Genomic DNA, 14,930 nt, shown 5'->3' on the forward strand with positions numbered 1-14,930 from the left:
TTACCCCTCTTGTTAGGCCTATTACTGAAAGGAGTCTCGGGAACCATGTTGGGAGGACTGATGGGAGCAAGATAAAAAGGCCCTCTGGAGACCCAAGATCTCAGAATTGGCCCCTGACATCCCATGGAAGGACGAAAACTAGCTTTAGTGCCTTACAAACGATGAATGGAATACCATCGTTGGCAAGAACAACGCACCCCGCATTTACCTCCCAATCCCCATTTGACTGAGATGTCCCAGTTACAAGACGAATTGCAGTCCTTGATGGATCGCCAAGATTTGTCCGAAACAGAAAAATCGCAAAAGTACGGTCAACTCTTGCAACGCTTTCACCAGAAATCCTCAGATGAAACAGCTCTTCCCACTCTGAAAGATTTTAAGACCACGATGAAAAGTCCAGCACCATCACCAGTACCACCACCACCACTACCAGTGACCAAGACAGAAGAAGGAGAAGAAGAGGAAGGGTTTCAAACTCCACCAGAAAAAGTACGCAAGTTAACAACACCACCTACCTCCAGAATTGGATGGATTAAAAAGATGATGACCACCCCTTCTTTATCAGAAGAGAAAAAGAAGGTGAAGACGGAAGTGAAACAAGAAAAAATATCCCCTGTTCAGACATCCTCCTCCTCCTCGACACCTATTGCCGGTCGCACACACAAAGCATTACAATCCAAGAAAGTACCCCAAGAGAAAAAGAGTAGTATCTTCCGAGAGTGGGTGCCTTATTAACACACAAACAAAAAAATGGAAAAAGTCTTAGCCAGCATTTACTACGATCCCTCCCATCCTGCAGGTTACGCAGGAGTACAAAAATTGTATCGTGGTGCCAAAACGCGACTGAAAAGTCTCCGTTTACCTCAAGTGCAACGATGGTTACAAGAATAAACTACTTACACTTTACACAAACCCATTCGACGCAAGTTTTCCAGAAGTCGCACCCGAGTGGAAGGCATCGATCATCAATGGCAAGCCGACTTAGCCGATGTCTCTCATTTGGCCAGCTACAATCGTGGCTACAAATATTTGTTTTGTGCCATCGACGTCTTTTCCAAATTTGCCAGGGTTGTGCCCTTCACTTCCAAATCGACCAGCGAGTTAGTGCGAGCCCTGCAACGGGTGTTGAAACAAAGCGGTCTTCATCCTCTTCGATGGCAAACGGGCATAGGTACCGAAGTTCTGAACCAAGCTTTCCAAAAAGAATTAAAGAAACGTGACATTCATTTCTTTTTACCACCGAGAATCCTGAAACCAAAACCAGCATCGTGGAACGTTTTCAACGCACTTTGAAAGAACGCATGTGGAAATATTTTACGCATCACCACACTCTGAAATACATCGACATCTTACCGCACCTGGTGCAAGCGTACAACCAATCTTACCATCGAAGCATCGGACGTGCCCCGCAAGAAGTGACTCCCGAGAACGAAGTGTTGGTGTTTGAGCGCCTGTTTGGTACGTCCCCGACGAGGGCTGTCCCCAAGAAAAGTGGAGTGTTGACCGTAGGAGATTGGGTGCGCATTGGCAAAACTAAACGCACTTTCGACAAAGGTTACTTGCCTAACTGGACGACCGAATTGTTTCGTGTCACTGGACGAGTGCATGGCCGTGATCCTACTGTCTATAAATTAGAAGACATGAACGGAGAAGTGCTCAAATGAACGTTTTACTTGCCCGAGCTATAACGTGTCACCAAAAAAGAAGACGACGTGTACGACATCGAAAACATTCTCGAACACAGGAAAGGATATCCACCCAGTTTTGATTCTTGGATCGACGCTTCGCAAGTCATCGACTATAAAAAGAAGTGAGCATCATGCCCTTTCACACAGACGCAGCTACTGCGACCACTCCTTCACCCAGTTCTTCTCTGCAAGATTTACAAAAACAACCTTTGTGGGTGTGGTGTGGACAACGTGTGCCTACAACGCAAATCGTCTTTTTCTGCCAAATCTTCGTGGTGTGTTGTGTCATCGGGGCAGCCATTGCCAATTTGAGTTTGCAACAAGGAGACAAACAATTGTGGACCATTTTATCGAGCAGTTGCATCGGTTACCTGCTTCCTAATCCCTGCCTGAAATTCACCTCGAGCGGGAACAACGGGAACCTTGTGTCCAGTGCAAGTGCCAGTCACCACTCCAACAACAACAATTCCATTTGGGGCGGAGACACGCCTCTGACGCCCAGTAACCCCTCGGACAGCCACAGAACTCTGGAATTATGAGTCACCAAAACCAATTTTACTTAACCTTACCCAGTGACAGTTCCATGGAGGTGTTTCCCAAGAACACGTTGTGCTGTTACACGGCCAAATTACCTCAGGCCATCCGATTAGATCACAAAGCCCATTGGGCAGTGGCTTTGGTAGAAATCATTCACCCGGCCCAAGTCCTCAATGTTCTTCCTCTTCAAAATATTTTACGGTGGAAGATCATGACGAGCAAATGCAAAAGTACTTGAATACCCATGTCAGATTTGATCACAGAACCTATGATGACAAAACTCAAAATTGGTCCTACCAATTGTTCGTTCCCCCAGGCTATTATTTTAGTGGTCAACATTTGGTCAGCACCATTACCTCCAGATTTAATGTGTTTCTGAAACCTTTGGAAAGTGTCAAAAAAAGTATCACCCTGGAGTACCACTAAGTAGCTCTTCGCTTCCTGATAAAATTTCCTGAAGGGGTAAAATCATGTCTATTATATTTTGTCCTGAATTGTTTGACATGTTGGGTGGGGACACGGACATGAAGATGGCCATGCTCAAGAAAAAGGAATTGCCAGTTATTTCCGACAACGATTCTTTTGCCAAGCTATTTCGTTTCCCAGTAGAACTGAACCAAGGACTGAATTTGATCTTTGTGTACTCCGATGTGGTGAAGTACAACGTGGTGGGACACACCTCCGTACCGTTACTGCGTGCCATTCCTTTCAAAGTGGATTCTGCCACGGCCGCTGACGAGGAAGGTGGAAACACTTACCACGTCCACCGCGAATTTGTACATCCTCACTATTTGCCTGTCAGCAAGTCGTATTTGGACACGGTCAACATTGCTATAAAAGGAGATCTGGGACAAAATATTCCATTCACCAAAGGAAAAGTCACGGTGAAACTCCATTTTCGAAAACGGTTCTCTCGCGACTTGTAAGTCATGTATCCAGTGTATCGAGGGGTTTGCTTGACAGCGAGGACACGGTTTAGGAGATATGTTAAAATCGGCCTTTCGTTCGGTGGCCCCGGTGTTGAAACCGATGGTGACACGCGGATTGCACGCCTTGAAAGATGCGGCACTGACGCAAGGCAAAGAATTTCTCCAAAATGTCATCATCGACAAACAAAGTCCCAAAGAAGCTTTCTTAAGGGCAGGCAAAAATGTCTTGTTGCAAACGGGTAAAGACCTTTTGGGTCGACGAGACACACCTATAAATGCTCTGTACGCTACCGAGTCAGGCATTCAGCAAGGACAAGGTGGAAAGAGACGAAGAAGAAAACACCCTTTCACTAGACTTCACACGTCTAAAGCTAGAAAGACAAAGAAAAGAAGAACCGTTCGAGACTTAGATGTTTTCGATTATTGAGACACAGAAAAAAATGATGCACCGAGAGTCTTGCGCTTGTTTCAAGTCGGAATTGGATCTGTTTGCCATGCCACCCACGATGATGACGATGCAAGATTCCCAATGGGTGGAATTTCATCCCGTCTCCTCTTTGACGGATTCAGCTCCCATCGAGTTTGATATCAAAGTTCAGCCCGAAGATTACATCGATCTGAATAGCAGTTACCTGTACTTGAAAGTCAAAGTGATCAAAGCGGTGGACAACACCAATCATGGAGCCAATGATAGAGTAGCTCCTGTCAACAATTTCATGCATTCCTTGTTCAATGAATTGGACTTGTACTTGAATAACAGACTGGTCAGCAGCAGCATGGATACTTACGCGTATCGTGCCTACCTGGAAAATCTCTTGACGTACGGAAAAGAAGCCAAGAATACTCGTCTGGATGCTTGCGTGTTATGGAAACCTGACACGGCAGGTTTAGACACGTTTAACGACACAGCCCTGATAGCAGATGACGATCCTCACAATGTGGGGTTTAACACACGTAGAAATAAAATTCTGCAAGGGCGAAGTTTAGAACTGATAGATCGTTTGCATTTGGACATGTGGCTGCAAGAAAAGTATTTGATCAACTGCGTGGATATCCGCCTGAGACTGAATCGTAGCACTGCTGCTTTCCATTTGATGGCCCATAACAACGAATACAAAACTGTCATCCAAGAAGCCAGACTCTACGTACGACGTGTGGAAGTGTTACCTAAAGTGGGAAACGACGTCAGTCAGACGTTGAGCAGAACGACCGCCAAGTATCCGATACGACGCGTGGAAGTGAAAACGTTCACCATTCCTGCTGGACAGCAATCCATGATCGAAGATCATCTGTTCTAAGGACAGTTACCCAAACGTTTGATCATTGGTATCGTCAGGAATTCAGCTTTCAATGGACTTCACAACAAAAATCCTTTTGAGTTTCGACACTTTGGCGTGTCCAAGATTGAAGTCAGTCGCGACGGCAAGGCCTTGTGTACCCGACCCTTTGAGCCTAACTTTAGTGCCGCGAATAATTATTTGAGATCGTACTTGTCCCTGTACGAAGCCACGGGACAGTTAGGAGCCAACACCAGCCATGGCATTACATACGAGGATTATGCAGGAGGCTATGCTTTGTGGGCTTTCGATTTCACTCCAGACCAAGGCAGCGACGAAGGACATTTCCACCCTATAAAATCCAGCCAAATTCGTGTAGAAATTCAGTTTAAAAACCGAATCCCTGATGTAACGGTGAACGTCATTCTGTATGCAGAATTTGACAATACCACAGAAATCAACAGTTTGAGAGAAGTCATTCTAGATTATTAGAAACCATGGAAGACTGTTATCCCTCTTTACCTAGTGGAGAAACTTTGGACATGGAATGTGAGGAGACCGCGAAAGAAGAAGTTATCATGATGAAGTCAAGATGGCAAGAACAAGAAGCCCACTTAGTCTCCTGTTTTGCCAAACACTTGGTCGATAAAATGACGGAATTGATGAAGAAAGATTGCTATGGATTTCAAAACGATCATCCCAGTCAAATTCAACACGATAAATGCCTGATGCAGAGTCAAGAAGAAAAATAGGACCAGTATCTGGACGAAGCTTGGAGTCTCATCTCAGACGAAGTCGTGTTGCATCAGTGGTATAAAGACTTGCGTGAACATTCTTGTCCACCATTAACAACTCAAGAGATTCATCGTATCGAAGCTCTCCTGAATCAGAGTGCGGAGACGAAGCGAAGAAACGGTTATTTGTCAGACATTTTCAAGCAAAAAGTCAGGATCGAATTGATCACTTATTATTACCTGTGAAGAAGAAAAAGAAAAAAACCACACAAATCAATGGATACCTGGGAACTTTATTACCTTTTGAACCACAGTTCGTACACGGCTTCTTGGAATCCTGTCGTCTGTGCTAAAGATGAACTCCCTCATCGCAAACCTCAAGACCATCAAGCTTATGTGATCAAAACGGACGACAGTCATCTCCCAGGAACCCACTGGGTAGTCGTCTACTTTCCTCAAGAAGGATGTGTGGAATATTTCGATTCCTATGGATTGCCCCCTTTGGAAGACAATATCATTAACTTTATGAGAAGAAATGCTCAGACCACCCGATTCAATAATGTGAAATTACAAGGTACAGATTACTTGCTGTGTGGACAATATTGTGTATATTTTCTGCATCATCGTAGTCGGGGCTATTCCTTAGAACATTTAGTCACTCAGTTTGATCCTCGTTCTTCTTCTAGAAACGATGTAAAAGTAGATCGATGGTTTCATGAACATTATACTGGTCTTTTGTCTCAAGCTAGGAAACGTAGTGTCCATCAATGGCCTAATGACTTCCAGCAGTGGAAATCACAATTTCATTCACAACGTTGTCAGCCCTGTCCAAAATAAAGTGTTAGTTAAAAAATGTTTGTGATTTGAAAAAATATTTGATGTTATATTGTTTGATTATTGTTAAAAAATGTTAGAGTTGTTTTCTAGTATTAAGTGATTTTGAATAAAAAATGTTGTGTTTTGAAGAAAAAAATGCCTTTGTCTTTTGTTTGGCTATAGGAATCTTGATTCATGCTCTTTGACTTCTTACTATCCCTCTCATGACACTCATTGAACGGTCCGACTCGAAAACCGTGTAGGGATGTTTTCCTTCACGTCCGCGCTTTGACTTTAAAAACCGGGGTAGTTTCCAGTCTAACCATCCATTGTCGACTCATCCTCCTACGAAGATGTGCTCCAAACTAGCTAAGCTAAACGAAGCCTACGTGAACTTGCATAGGGTCAGACACAGTCTGATACCGAAGCCTAAAGAGACAGAGAATGTGAGAATGTTAAAAGTCACTGAAGACCTGATAGAAGAGCTCTTCAGAGAAGAAGTGAACAGGGAGAAAGAAGAATGGACAGAGAAGTACAGACTTCAGAAACAGCAGAGAGAGCAGCAACAACAGCAGCAACAGAAACCTGAACCTGACAGAGGCTTTGTCGACTGTCGTATCGACACCAAAGAGTTCTTCTTCTCTTTCCGAAGAAGCAGACCTATCGTCAGAAAGTCTATCGTCAGAGGACGTCGCATTCTTAGAAACTAAAAGATCGCCCTAGCTTCAACTTCGCACACAAAAAAAAACAGCCCTTTTCAGGGCATCCCAATACTCTAGAAAAGAAATAACAATCGATTTGCCAATGTATGTATGTAGAGTAGTGTGAATATAAACACTGACTCTTTTGTGGTGTGAGTGTATGTGTTTGTGTGGATAGTAGATAATGATAATGTTTTTTTGCTGTTTGACGTGCGTGGAGAGTAGATTTGGGGTTTGATTGGATTGCTTTGCGTATGTGGATAGTATATTGAAGTGATTAATGAAAATTTTTAAATTAGTAATGGATAGTAAAAAAGTGAGTGAGTGTTTCTTTTAGGTCCGCGCGTTTTTTTGGTCATGATCTAGGTAATATAACTTTTGTTTTAGGGGGATGTTTTCCTTCACGTCGCGCTTTAACTATAAATTGAAAATCGCTCGGCAGTCTAGCTACCCTTGTTAATTGATCAACACTAGAGAATGAGCAGAAGGCTAGCGAAACTGTTGGAACTTCATGTGCACCTGGAATATGCCAGGCTCATATTAAATGAACTGGCCGCGGAGGCCATCGTCGAAGAGGGAAGGATGAAAGAGGAGGAGAGAAGAAAGAAAGAAGAGGAGGAGAGAAGAAAAAAAGAAGAGGAGGAAAAGGAGAGAGGAATGGCTGTAACACAGACACAAGAAGGAAATTTCAGAATCCCAGAGACAGAAGATTGGGATTCTGAAGCCACTCATTCTGCCTCTCCTCTCCCTCAAAAAAGAGTGAAAGGCCTGGAAGGTGCAACCATTAACCAGGTGCCCTGGAGTTCAAAACAAACAGCCCTTTTCAGGGCTACCCAAACCTTTAGAAAAGAAATAGTAATCAATTTGCCAATGTATGTATGTAAAGTAGTGTGAATATAAACACTGACTTTTTTCTGGTGTGATTATATCTGTTTGTGATTGTAAGCGCTCAAGTACGTTTGTGTGGATAGTAGATTATTGGGTTTTGTAAGCGCTTAATTTGGGATTCATTTTATTGCTTTGCGTGTGTGAATACCAGATTTTGGGTTTGTTTATTGCTGCTTCACGTATGTGGATAGTAGATAATATGAGATGAGAAAAGTAGGGGATGTTTTCCTTCACGTCCGCGCGTTTTAAGTGATGATCTAGGTAATATAATTTTTGGGCTTTAGGGGGATGTTTTCCATCACGTCCGCGCTTTAACTATAAAACCCACAGTATTCGTCGTTCACACCATTCTACAAAGAATAAAAAGAAGATGGCTTCAAACCACCTTGATAAAATGAAAAAATTGCAAGACGTCCTGGACAATTTGGGCATGATGGAGCAAATGTTGGTTAACCTAAACGAGGATCACTATTCTTATAGTCCCGATCGAGTGAAGATGGAGATCAACAATTTAAGAAAACTAAAGGACATCATCAGTGATCTGTTAAAAGAAATAAAGGAGGAGAAGGAGGATGAAGAGGAAAGGATAAGGATGAGAGCATGGAACGAAAAAATTGAAAAAGAAGAAGAAAATGAGAAGAGGAAGAAAGAAGAGAAGGAGAAGCAGAAAGAAGAGAAAAAGAAGAAAAAGGAGGAAGAAAAGAAGAGAAAAAGTGTAGGACAGAAAATAAGAAGCTGGTGGAGAAATAGAAGAAATTAGAAGAAGAAAACCAAAGGCCCTTTTCAGGGCCACTCCAATCTCCCGAAAAGAGATAGACTTTCAATTGCCTACCCCTTTTTTTATTTTTTATTTTTTTTTTTAAAAAATAAAAGAAATAGAGACCCCTCCCTGTTTCAATTTTACATAGACCCTATACAGTCCCACGATTTTTGTCCATGTTAAATTTACATAGACCCTATACAGTCCCAGGGGTTTTTGTCCATGTTAATTCCCATAGACCCTATATTGTCCCAGGGGTGTTTTTAATGATAAGTCCCATAGACCCTATACTATCCCTATTCACTACTCCCATGCAAACAAGACCATCCATTGTGGAGGAGTTGGAAGATTTTCAAGGTACTCGCTGATGGAATCATACTGGTTGTCTGAAATGCATCATTTTAATTTGGGATCCATCTTCAAATAACGAGAAAATTTTCAGTCAAAACGCCTATGCCAATGAAACAATCAGTTCGGAAAGACTAGTGATAGCAATTTTTTCAATATGGCCGCTATCAGAACTGCATTGGATGTCTCTGAGTATATTCGACGGGTACCATTTTCAAAACGACATTAAAAAAAAGTTTAGGAGTACTGATAACATGATTTTCGAAATGGTCATATGCGTGTGAGATCGGCACTACTTCAATTTAGGACAAACAAGACAACATAAAAAAATCCTTTAGTAAGATTTTTAAAATTTGATATAATTGCCTCAAAATGTAATCATGGTGTTTGTATGTGTACATAAGCACGCATCTGAATTGAGCTTATCGAGTAGTTTTAGCTTCATTGAGCAAACACGATTTTCGACCATAGTCAGGGTCCAAAATGTTGAAAAAGTGAAACAAAGAATTTAAAAATGATCGTAATAGCCTGAAAATCTAATCAAGACATCTATATGAAAATAGGAATATGCCTACCAAATTTTACTCTGCTGCCTCGAGTGATGTTTGCCTAATCATGCAAATAAGGTTTTTGTCCAATTAGTCTGTCCAAAAAGTTAGCAAATGTGCAAAACAATTAAAAAATATATACAATGGTCTAAAACTCTAGCTAGATTATCTACATATTTAAAATAGCCCACCAAATTTCACTTGTCTATTTCAAGTGTTTTTGTTTTGTTTTGTTTTTTCTTAATTGTGATAGCAAGGATTTCGTCAAAATAGTCCAGGTGTGAAAAGGAAAACAAAAAGAATTATAGAAAGGAAAGAAAAATTGCTCTAATGGTCAAATCTAATCAGGTCATCTACTTATGAATGGGTCAAATGTCATGGTTACGGATGGACTGCAGTAAAACAATATATCCCCTTCAGCTATTGCAGTGATGGCATATAACTGCAGATTTTTAATTGTAATTTGAGACCACATAAAAATTTATGTGTGTAAAGGAAGTACCTTTCTGCCCCTGTAGCGTTGTACCAGGTCAAGAGCTAACTCGTATAGACTGGGATATAATCCTAAAAATGCGGCAAACCTGGCACAGTCTTTCGACATAATATCCCGAGGAATGTTCGGAAGTCTGAAATTATAACAACAAAAGGGGATGCATAACAACCGTAGTGAACTGCATGTTTGTGTAAATCGTAGCTGAATTCATTTCACACACTTTCCCCACTTTAACATAGCACTTGTTCATGAATTAAAGGTAACTTAGCGCTTGAACTTTAGGCCTTATTTCAAATATAAATTGGTGATATTTCCGTTTCCTACGTGAATATCGGATGAACTTCATTGTATGGTACAAAAGCGCGATAATTACGAGTGGTGAAGGCACCAATTAAAATATATATATAAAAAATTTGGGGGGTACCACAGGTTGAAATATATCCGATATTTATGAAAGAAAAGAAACTATTTTTCATTATGGCTATATACCAGACTTGCTCCAGAATTGAAAATTAGAAGATTAAAGAAGCTCTTCATCACAACATCTCATCCGATTTCTATAAAGTGACTTAACAGAAACAATTCCACATAAACCATGTCACAAAATATGTTTAACATGGTGAAAATACAGGAAAGAAAAAAGCATGAAAAATATCTAACCAATAATTTTTAGATTTCACTATCGAGTATGAAATATATCATCTACTATTATGTTCTACAAGAATACTGAAGCCCTTTACCAGAATGAACGGGTCTCGGTCTCTCTCACACAAACGATTACTTGCACACAGTCAATTTTTTTAATTGAAATATTCACTACACTAATTTCGAAACACCCTGCCCACCCCCTCTTTCAAAGTATGTGTTGTTTGTATTGCTACAAGCCAAGGGTCCTTACTTTACTTGACCGAGCAGTTGTCAAACCCTGGCGCGATTCCAGCTAGAAGTCATAAGTTTACCCCAAATTTACAAATACGTCCATGCAACTTCAGCTGTAAATTAGAAAGCCCGACGTGTCCATTCTATACCTAAATTTTACTCTGATTAATGCAAGACCACAGATATAAAAAAAAAAACCTGCCAAATATCTATCAACCGCACGTCTGCATGGTTTATCTTTATTTGGTTTCCGGCTAGGGATATTTCCATTGCGCCGAATTCCAATAATCACACAAATCTACGAATTCCTTTAAACGGGGCGCTATAACCAAATGCGCATACTCCAAATTTATTACAGTAGCATTGAACCGTACGGGACATACATGCTTACACAATTAAAAAATATTCTACATTACAAAGGTTTTGAGTCAATGGTGCGTTGTCCGACTTATTTGACCAAATAAATACCATAATTCTCCTGCAGCGCTGTATGGGAGTTGTTATATCTTCGTTAAGGTGGGGTGGGGTGGGGTGGCGGAGGTAGAAGTGGGAACAAAGAAATGGTATATTGATGGGACAGTTTTATTTTCTAATAACCTTTCAATGAAGCTGAAAATATGCTTGTAATAGTGATTAGTTTTCATATGTATAAATTTTTATTAATTACAACAATGTAGCGATTATATCGAAATAATAAGTAGTTTATCTACAAACACAGGTTAGTCTGTTGACTTTTAGTATTCAACATAAGTTATATATATATATATATATATATATATATATATATATATATATATATATATATATATATACCCCTTACAACAAGTGAACTTTAAATATATAAAGTTGTATAAATTATTCAACTCTCATGATGATTAATTTTTACAAGAATTAAATGTGATTTTGTCAGGAAGATTTAAGAGGCAGGTCTTTTTTTGTAGATGTGTTTTTATTGGGCGCCTATGTTTTTGTGGAATTATAAGGTTTCTTAAATATTTGTGTGGGCAAGACAATACATTTGCATGGAAAAACGAAGGTCATAATAAGTAAATTCAAGCAGACCAATGCTTACTTTAGAACTTGAACTGTGCTTAACAATGCATGTCGGGGAAACACACGAACGAAAATACATAGGCCCTACGTATCTTTCCAAAAATATGCACCACACTATTTAAATAGGATATGCAAATAAGAGAATCGACTATTTTTAAACCTATTTCAACGTGTACGAGAATAATTGGTTTTTCTTCTGTCTTTTATTTATTCCTTTGATCCCAAAATCTTTATTTTCAGGAAAATAACCTTCAAATAATTAGAGCCAAAGTTATTACTAAAATTTCTTGTCATTGACATCTGAGCTTTCTGAAGTAGTATTTTCAACAAAATTACAGTCATTCGGTAACGAGAATATCTAAATGCATTGCGTGTTATGTCATCAAACTAAGTAGATCAAGTATTAACATATATTAACTCTGAACACATTTTTTTTTTTCTCCAACGTCGTTAACGACCACTGGATACATTTGTTGGACCAAATAGTTTACTTATCTCTCCTTTCATGGAAAATCAGATTATTTATGGAGTCAGAGGCTTTGATACCAAGACAATTCGTTCGGTGACATGCACGCTTGCCTCGTTGACCTTGAATCAAGGTCACAGACAAAGGATATAATCGTTAAAGTTTTTATTCAAGTTGTTTCATTCTTTATATTTCCTCCATCCCACGATGAATATTTTGTGAATTCTTGGCATACATCATTATAACGCTAAGGCAATTAATTATGTGAAACGCAGTTTTGCCCTTTTGATCCCGCGGTCAAGGCCACGGTCTTTGACAATTTGCATTAAGGTTTGGTTCCAGTATTTTCGTATGCTCATATTCGCTAAAAACCTGACGGATTTTATTTGTACATTGGATGAATCATTACCAATCTAACAAAAAGTAATTCTGCCAAAATGTTCGTTCAGCCTTTTTGACAGAGGGGTTAAGGTAACACCTTTTATAATAACTATTTAATCGTGGGCACCACATGCAGGCTCTGACCTTTTCGAGAACGACAAGTATGGCTTTACCCTATAGCTTTTTCTATATATTCAGTCGTACGTTAGAGGCTAGATTCCTGCAGTGCATCCAGTATCACTGTACGAGAACGGCGGCTAATCGACGGACGCTTTTACTCTGTGTGTGTGTGTGTGTGTGTGTGTGTGTGCAGAGATGTGATAGTAATTGACGGAGCAATTGATGAAGATCTTGAAAGTGGCGGAACGACGATTACGTTAGTAATGCGTACAAATATTAAAATACATGAATTATGATTATGAGGGAGAAAAACAAAAAAGGATCGTCCTAAAGTTTCGATATTTACGTTTAATAATGAATGTGTAAACATAGTGGAAATATAACATGAACACTGTTGAACTTAAATGAAACGTGGAATGTTTGTACATTATAGTGATTATAGAAATGGTCGAGCAATGGTTGTACATTATAGTGATTATACAAAGGGTCAAGCAATGTTTGTACATTATAGTGAGTATACAAAGGGTCAAGCAATGTTTGTACATTATAGTGAGTATACAAAGGGTCAAGCAATGTTTGTACATTATAGTGATTATACAAAGGGTCAAGCAATGTTTGTACATTATAGTGAGTATACAAAGGGTCAAGCAATGTTTGTACATTATAGTGATTATACAAAGGGTCAAGCAATGTTTGTACATTATAGTGATTATACAAAGGGTCAAGCAATGGTTGTACATTATGGTGATTATACAAATGGTCAAGCAATGGTTGTACATTATGGTGATTATACAAAGGGTCAAGCAATGGTTGTACATTATGGTGATTATACAAAGGGTCAAGCAATGGTTGTACATTATGGTGATTATACAAAGGGTCAAGCAACGTTTATTTCATATGATAGTCAATCTTTTTTGCCAGGTTGCTAGGGTTCTTCTGCGTGCACGCTAATCAATATATAAACAAGTGACGTAATTTCGACCGACTTCATGATATGTTTGATAAACTTACTACATTGGTAAGTCAAGTTTTACCTATCCTATATCAAACTTTATGAGAAATACTAAGCGTACCTTTTTAAACTACGCAGCAAAATGTTTAGAAAATACAGGCAAATGAAAAACATTAGCAAAATCTTAACAAACTGTTTACGCTGTCAGAATAGTGATGACCACGGGCTCAACCAAAGTACATTAGGGGCAAGCATTTATTTTTAATAAGCATTTTCGGAATGGGGAGCTGATTTTCTTTATGACAAGAAATTTGTTGGTAATTTTCCTGCATGCTAACTCATTTGTTTTTCGACTAATGGATAAATTAATTTTTCATCACATCTGAGAAAGAAATATTTTTTTAAGCTATTTGTGTGGCTAGAGTTCTTTAAAGAAAAGATCCCTAAAGATCGGTGGCCTAAACTTACTTCTCTCGGAAAGGGTTTCGCATGAGTGCAGACACAAGCTTGAATCCGACGAACAGTCCAACTCCGCTGCCAAACCCTTTGAGAAACCGTCGGAGAAACATCTTGGCTGACTCAGAGAGCTTAAAATCCTCCTTGAATCTATACACATTCTCGTGGTCCTTGTCATGCTTGTAGTACTGGGTAGACATAGTTCACACCTATGCTTGTAGTGCTGGGTAGACATAGTTCACACCTACAACCTCACATGATTCTGCCGTTATCGACCAGATGTAACGGGCCACAAGTCTGTCCACGGTGTTAATCCCCTCTAAAGATAATACATAGCATGACGGATCGAAATTGTGTGTGTGTGTGTGATTTGGATTTTTAACGTAGCTTTAACAATTTTCCAGCCATATCGCTGCAGTGTAGCAGTTTACAGTGATGTCTAGCACTGGGGCATCATGCCGCAGACATGTAGCACGATGTTCGACCCAGTCACATTATCCTGACGCCAGGCCGACCAGTCCTAACACTAACCTCTTAATGCTGAGCGCCTAGCGAGGCAGCTGTTAGTACCATTTTTGTAAGTCTTTGGTATGACTCGGCCGGGGATTGAACCCACGACCTTTCGCATCCGAGTCGGACGCTCCAACCACTAGACCACCAGAGCGGTTCGAAAGATTGAACTGTATACAAATCTACATAAAATGTACAAGTGACAAGCTATTTTTGTACGATATTTTGTATTAGGTGCATGTGAATGTGCTCAAAGAGAAAGAGAGAGAGATTTCGTCTCTCGAATTAACTGTTTACTAGAAGGAAGCTAAATGAAAGGTGTAATTGATTGCTTATGAAATCGCGTCTAGACAACGCAGTCGCTCTGCATATTTCCGGTTCTGGATTTTAACGC

At 39.8% G+C, this 14,930-nt stretch overlaps 1 pseudogene across 1 annotated transcript in view; it reads right to left on the bottom strand.

The window, feature by feature from the left end:
* The window catches only part of LOC149801130 (transmembrane protein 135-like), a 30,887-nt pseudogene extending 16,388 nt beyond the window's left edge, over positions 1-14,499 (bottom strand). The window contains exons 1-2 of the transcript XR_016420441.1: positions 14,039-14,499; positions 9,729-9,852 (exon numbers count right to left, since the gene is read on the bottom strand). The product of XR_016420441.1 is annotated as a transmembrane protein 135-like (transcript). The remainder of the gene's footprint in view (positions 1-9,728; positions 9,853-14,038) is intronic.
* Positions 14,500-14,930: the final 431 nt, after the last annotated feature.

The sequence above is a fragment of the Sinohyriopsis cumingii genome, chromosome 4 (assembly GCF_028554795.1).
Source record: "Sinohyriopsis cumingii isolate HCF-2022 chromosome 4, ASM2855479v2, whole genome shotgun sequence".
Lineage (NCBI taxonomy): Eukaryota > Metazoa > Mollusca > Bivalvia > Unionida > Unionidae > Sinohyriopsis > Sinohyriopsis cumingii.